This window comes from Anguilla anguilla, chromosome 15, assembly GCF_013347855.1.
Source record: "Anguilla anguilla isolate fAngAng1 chromosome 15, fAngAng1.pri, whole genome shotgun sequence".
NCBI classification, from domain to species: domain Eukaryota; kingdom Metazoa; phylum Chordata; class Actinopteri; order Anguilliformes; family Anguillidae; genus Anguilla; species Anguilla anguilla.
This window is the reverse complement of record NC_049215.1, coordinates 18537078-18544925: the sequence shown is the minus strand read 5'-3', so window position 1 is coordinate 18544925 and position 7848 is coordinate 18537078.

Sequence of the window (7848 nt, the reverse complement as noted above, 5' to 3'; positions counted from 1 at the left end):
TGTCACATATAAACAAATGCACATGGCCCAGGTTCTATGGTTGTACACTGTACTTTTCTGCAGCTGATGTAGCTAGCTATCATGGCAGAAAGCAGTGCTGGTAGTATTTCTATGGTGAGGCTAAATGTATGAGCCCAAGGAGCCTGATCAACCATAAGATGATGTTGTCGTGGAAGATTCCTGGCCACTTTGGGCACAAGTTGACAAATGGTAGGTTTAATTTGCCAGGCAAAGTGTGTGTTGCTCCTAGTGTTGTGACATTGTGGTGCACAGCGAGTCAAATAAAAAGACATGTTTATCTAACTTATCTAGGTAAGCTGCCTCTTGTGTGCCATTTTTTTTTTCTCATTACGTTCCATATACACATTTTAAAATGATGTTTTAAAGTCAGGCTGTCAGAAACTACGTGCTGGTTTGCTGAACAAAAGACACAACATTTCGAAAGGATTTTAACCTGGAACTCATGGTGAGTTCTTAATATTCCTGTCAGTATCCAAAGATGTGTATCATTGCAAATTCATGGTTTTGGGTTAACCCGAGCTTCAAGTTTTAAAACCACTGGAACAGTGTTAAAGCTGCCTGGTAGAGGTGCAACAGCATGCACTGCAGGATACAGACCTGCTCCATATACTTTCAGATCTTTCCAGAAAACATAAGTGGTGAGTTACTGAGTTCAGCAGTGGCATGTTCACTTTATGCACCCATTGAAGATGATGAAGAAGAAGAAGAATAATGCATCATGCATCTCCAGCAAAACGATGAAATTAGCATCAGACGTATTTACATTTTTCATGTTTAATAGCTGATCCTCATCCTCTGATGTAATTCCCAAATCATTTCAAGACTAGAGATAAGTATTGGCGATTACCTTTTGAATTACTAAGAGTCAGATTTAATGCAAATAAAACCACAAAAGATCTATAAAATTTGTCACAACTAAACAGAGGACACTTTGAAAATATTAAACTTTGACTGAAGCGTAGGGCCTATCAACAACACAGGTAAACCACTCAGACAGCATGATATCAGTACATTAGGAAAACTATGAAATAAACAAATTAAGGACAGTTTGCTTTTTTCAAATAAAAAGAAAATCAGACATTGAATGAAGATTTTCAAAAACACTGGTCATGTCTTCTCTCTGTAGACAGTGGATTTACTGATCAATGTTACCTGTCATATAGAAGAAACATTTATTGCCAAATAAAAAACTTCAATCCCAAAATTTAATTGTGCCATAATACACTCAAAATCTGAAATCTTAAACCTGAGAACAAAGTAGTCCTGTCTTCATAAATCAAATTATGCAGTTTAAATGAGCCCCCCATTAAGGATCTTACACTGTGCAAACCTAGTTAAACTGAAGCTGAAAAGAATTTCAATACTCAAATCCAGCTTATATCCATCAAGTGAGAAGTGTGTTTACTAAAAACAATGTTACCAGATTAAAGTGCAGACCAAAACCTGTTTGGAAAATTAACTGTACGCCCACACTGTCCCCCAGATAAATATAAGGATATATAAAGCATACATTTAAAAATATAAAAAAGGAAAAATAAGCTGTAATGAGTTGCTATAGAGACAGTGCAAGCTAAATGACAAACTATAGCAAACAACCTAATGTATCTGATAATGTTAAGCATGATTATAAAGTCCAAGAAAAATGGTACAGCAACACATGGTTATAATAAATCAAGTATTCTAATATGCTACACAAAATCCTTTGCATTTGTGGAACTTTTCTCTCTCTGTCCCTGGTGGGGTTACGTGGCCTAGGTACTTTTAGAGGCCATGCTTTGTACACATCCTCCAGGCACCCTGCCAATCAGATAAGAGGGGAATAAATATGTACAAGAACCCAGATTTGTAGGTGCTTACAGGAAGTGATAAATTGTACTGCTACATGTGCCCTGGTCACTTTTGTGACCAGTCTTTCCTGTCATTATGACGTGAATGACATGTCTGACCTGTTGGTTCAAGATAGAGGCATAAAAAACTACAACGTCACAAGTATCTTTAAGAAATTTACAATTCACAATTACGAAAATAATTAAATAGCTGCCTGTGACGTCCAAAAGCTATATAACAAAGTCTGCATCCATCACTTCTTCATCGATCTCAGTATGCAAAAGAAGTGCTGATACAGGGGCTCAGACCCAGGTCAGATTCACCCAGCCTTCAGTTGTAGAGAGGGTTGAGTTAAGAAGAAAGTGAAAGATGAAAGAGTGAGAAGATGCAGGCTGCAGTGCTTTCTTCCTACTGAACTGTAGGTCATCTTTACCTGGGGCATACCAGAGGCATTTCCAGAGCCGTTGGAAGTTCATGGTACTCCACCTGACTGCATTCCAGCTGAAGCCGATTTAGTAAAGGACAAACCCCTTAGCAACTGAGGAAGACAGATCAGCCATGGCAGTCAGGCCAGGCCATCTGAGATACAACTGAGGCAGGCCAGTGAGCACAATGTATGAGGTAGGCTGGAGCATCATGAATGCAGATAATGAAAAATTATATGAGTTTATACCTTCTATCAGTGTCAGTAATAATGGATTGATAAATGCTATTCCTCAAAAAATTTATGTCAAACAATATAGCAATCCATTTGCTAGCTACAGTATTTCACTTGGCTTTTGAGAGTCTGGGGCTTAAATCCAGAACCTCCCGGAAGTTCCAGGGGACTCCCCGACTTGGGCTGTCTCTGGCTGTCTGCAGCCCCATCCACTGTCTCATTTACAGAAAGCCCTAAAATTGTTTCTGCAACTGGTTGTTTAGCCACTGTGCTTTTGTTTCCAGTGTACATGTAATGTGGTTAGGTCTGTTGCAACTTTCAAATCACGATTGCAATTTACAACAAAATATATTATTTGCTTTCTGGACTAAACGCTAATGGTTCCGAGTTCAAGAAACTAATCAGACTCTTATTGCTTCACAAAGGGTGACTTCACAGTCCATAGCGAACATTGAAGAACTCACATCTCTGAACTCCACAACACGGGCAAGCTAGGCCCACTCAAAAAGAGAGTGGGAATATCAGTGCTAAATGAATCACACTGTATGTTTGTTGGACAAACAACCCGTGCATACTGCCACCTCTGATGAGGTTTATCCAAATCCTTCCATTACAATTAGAGTTAATTGGTGAGGCTGCATGCAAATGATAGCAAAACAACTTCAGCCTCCTTTTCTCTCTCGCAGTGGTCTAATTAAAGGAGCGGCGGCCCTGCGGCTGACTGTACTCAAAACATCCTGCAAAGGAAGTTAAGGATGCACTCATTTGAATGATGATAATAATGGTGATTATAGGCCTAATGACAGCTTCGCTTGATTTTTAATTACACGCCATGTTCACGTAAAGGACAGGGGAAGGGGTGTAGGTGATTAGCAGGGTCTAAAGATGTGCAAATTTAGCGTGGGGTTCACAAGGCAGTCTTTTTTTTTAAATTACATGGTGACGCCGCTCGTGGAGACTGCTGGGGATCTCACTCCTTCAGTAACCTCCCCCTCTCATGTCAAACTCCAAAAATAGGTACATTTTTACACTTACCTGGATCTGCACAAAAATACACGCACACACACTTACACACACACACACACACAGTGAAACTGTACTTTACTTTAATTTATTTCTTAGCTTGCTCACACAAAGTTGGGCAAAATGGTTTATTGGTGGCTGCGACAGAAGCAGCGTTTATCAGTAATACAGGGTGTTGAAATGCCTCAGATGCTGTGCAAATATCAGTTTAATATCCTTACTTCCCATTCACTGACAAGAACAAATAAATAGAGCCATTTATAGATTCATTATGCTGGTCATTTTGTTTCCAACCCTTTTATAAAAATGAGAAATAGAGCCAGGTTTGTGTTCTTCATACTTAGATGTGCATCAACCATACCATCTGCAAAACCATTCTCAGGGAAGGTATTCAGTTTACTTAGAAACTGTTGCCATAATTCACAGAAATTACAATCTGAAATGTTGTCTATGGGTCACAGACTTCAGGCAGTCATTGAATGCAAAGGATTTGTAACCAAGTACTCAATATTAAGACTGGATGGATAAAAACGACTGTAATTTAATTATTCGTTTATTTGACTGCGACAATGAAGATTCATAACATTTTTGTAAATGTGCCAGGCATAGGCAGGGAGGCAAATTTTTTATCTATAATCCATGGGCTACATGTCTTTGGACTGTGGGAGGAGTATCCAGAGGAGGAATGGGCAAACACGAGGAAACCTACATTCTCTAACTGTTACATCTATTAAATTGAATACATGGTACTACCAGTAAAATTAAGCTTGTGGAATGTCAGAGGAATCATCTATCTTGCCCAAAGAACAAAATATTGAAAAATCTAAAAAAAAAATGTCAAATATTAGCTTATTACAAGAAAAGTCTCAGAAGCTTACTGTCAGTTGGATAGGCCAGACTTACCATGCAAACTATAACTACAAATAAAACTGGGTTTTTCTATCCTGATCAGACAAATATTTAATATTTCCACAAAACAACTATAATAGACCCAGAAGGGTACCATCTTATAATCAATGGTACCATTGGCCAACATAATATTACCATCGCAAATCTTTACAGCTTTAATACACACAGTTTTTCATACTGTATTTTTTAAAATAACAAAATAGCAAACCAATACAAGTCCTCAGTCCACACCAAGACCACTCCTGACTACCATTAAATGATAGACCTAAACACTCTTTAGCCTTAATCAAACATTATAAGTCAGATTGTGGATTGGAGGACAGTTGGTGACTGCATAACCCTTAAAACAGAGCGTACTCGTATTTTCCCCACATCACAATATTCACGCATAGATTTCTTTCTCACAAATAACTCCAATTGTACAAAGAATTACAAATCCAGTTATCCACACCATCACTATCTCAGTTCATGCTCCCATTGGTACTATCTTCTCAGCTGATTTTCTACCCTGACCTCCCAATGGATGGTGCTTTAACTCCTCAATACTCCAGGACAATGAATTATTTATTTATTTTGAGAATGAATGGCTGTGCTTTCATGAAACAAATGACCCACCTGAAATACCAGCATGTACATTGTGGGAAACAGCAAAAGTAGTAATGAAAGGGAAAAGTATTGCATTTTTATCTCAAAAATGAAAAAAAAGAAACTGCAAGAAAACAATTCCTGGAAAAGGGTGAAGAGATTGGATCTCCAAACCCTGCATACACTATTTTAAAAGACCTCCTTCAGTCCTAAAATGAGCTTTACAGCATTCTCAATACAAGCTGAATTTTAACTTCTTAAGACAACAACACTTGGAGCTTGGGGATAAGCATGGAAAGGTATTGGAACAACTAAAGGAATCCACCTCTAGTGGAGTAGTTGTGGTGAAGCCACAAATTCTCTGACCAGAAGCGAATTTGCGATCTCCTGCATTCAATTTCAATGAGAACCGATTCAGCTGTGTTACACCTAGGTTTGTAAGATTCAATATTTATTTAATGGGCCTAACTATTTATCATTTTATCTGTATTTATTTATTCACCCTCCCTCTCTGTGTAGTGTAAATGATTGTATATTCCCTGGTATAATTGTCTGTTTGTACATGTGGTTAAAGTGCACATTCTTGGATTTTACTGAGTGGTTTTTATACACAGTTTATATGTATAAATGACACTTTTTATATACAGTCTCCTCCCCCTAATCCCCCCCCCCCCCCCCCAATCTCAGGGAACCATAATTTTTGGGACAGATTAATGTTATGTAAATAAAAATAGTCTGTTTACTACTTTGTCACTCTCCTTGTTTCAGGGGTTCGTTGCCTTTGGCTGCGTTCACACTGGACGTATTTTAACAAATGGGGCCGCCTTTTTAAAAATAATTTTCAGTGAGTTTGAAGTGTTTTACACACTGCGTTTGCACTCCAGGTTCCTTGTGTTTATCCACCCTGGGCGCCTCAGTATTTTTAGGTGCGCATGGAGCTGAAAATGATCCTTTTTTGAGGCGCTCTGAGAAAAAGGCACCCTATATTACTGTCATTCTATTCTCTGCTGTCCAATCGCATGGAAATAGAGGCGGGCCTTGATTCTGACATTCACTTCCATTATAAAGATGAAAGAGAAGTTGTTGGTAAGATTTTCTGGCCACAAATCACAACTGCCATGACACAAATAAGTGGTCCAAGGCACAGCAACAAATTAGTGCAGTGTGGATGTAGATGGCAAGTTATTTTTGGATGAAAATAGTTGGCTAATGCTGAGTGATCGACAGAACTAGTGTGTAGCTGCCTAGCAACAGCAAAAAGACGCCTCTTGCCCTTTTTCAGAGTAGGCTTCATAAAATCAAAACAGGTTGTGCGTTTCGCATTTTCACGCCGATAAAACGCATCCGGTGTGAATTAATCCTTATGTCTTTTTTTTAACCTATGAAACACATGTTCAGTTGGATTCATATCGAGTAAATGATTTGGCTAGTCAAAAATAATAAAGCACCATTCACTTAGTGTTGAAGCATTTGCTTGAACTTTGGGACACTTCAGAATAAATTCTTCCTTTTGGCCTCCACACTTTGCTCTTGCTATCACCCTGATAAAAGTGAATCTTGGTCTCATCTATCCACAAAACCTTTTTCCAGAAACCTCTGCCAGGCTATCTTAGGTATTTCTTGGCAAACTGCAACCTGCCCATCCTGTTTTTGTGGCTAACTACATCTTGCAGTATGGTCTCTGTAGTTTTTTTTAAGTCTTCTGCAGATAGTAGTCACTGACACATCCAAGCTTGTCTCCCTGAAGAGTGTTTCTGATCTGTTGGACAGGTGTTTGGGGGTTTTCTTCATTATGGTGAGAATTCTTCGGTCATCAACTGTAGAGATCTTCCTTGGCCTACCAGGCCCTTTGCAATTACTGAGCTCATGAGTGTTCTCTTTTTTTCTTAATGATGTTCCGAACAGTTTATTTTAATAGGACTTAGGTTTTTCGTATGTATCTGATCTGTTTTTTCCTTATTTATCACCCTCATAATCGTTTCCTTGACTTTCATTGATTCAACTTTGGTCCTCATGTTGACAATAGTAGACGCTTCCCTGTGTTATCTGCACACAGCAACATTCATGACATAGGCTAATAGTATGTTCGCATGACAGTATGTGAGTAATATGTTACACAGTAGTCACTGTTCAAACTTCTGCTTTCCAGCACTTACTGTCAGGCAATTTCTCTGCATTGTAGGACATGAGATTGTTTAATCAATCCTATTTGGTCTTTGAGTAAATAAGATTATTCATGTATTAAGTTTGATTATTATGGATTTGCAGTTACTGCAGCTAATTAAAAATATTGAGTAGTATTTCATAAATTCATTACTAAATGTGAAAGGAAAAGCACCACAGAATATTGACTGAATGCATTCCCCCTTAGGTGTTTCAGTTTGCAAATATTTATTATGATTATGATGGTATATAGTATGCTTAACAAGTAGTTATTTTACAAGCATGACCTGTATTACTAAGAATAGCCTACTCTGGCAACCATACTACATTTGATGCAGGTCTTGTCTTTCATTTGCCCAAAGGCTTCATTTATATGCATAAATGCACTTGTTGGGAAAGTTAGAAACCAGGGCATCTGTATTCTTTAAAATCTCCTTGGAGAAGAAAGGTTTGACAGCTTGCAAACATGCACCCAGGAACACTGTAATTGGTCTCTGCTGTTTTCACCTTAGTCTAATTAAGTTTTCCAACTTCCATATCTGTTTAATGTGAAGTAGAAGCATAGAGGTGGTGAAGGAGTGTAAATCAGCCAGGGCCTTATCTCTCTTCAGGCTTGGCTGCCATGCACTCTGACAGCACAGACCATTCACTACTGGCCATTA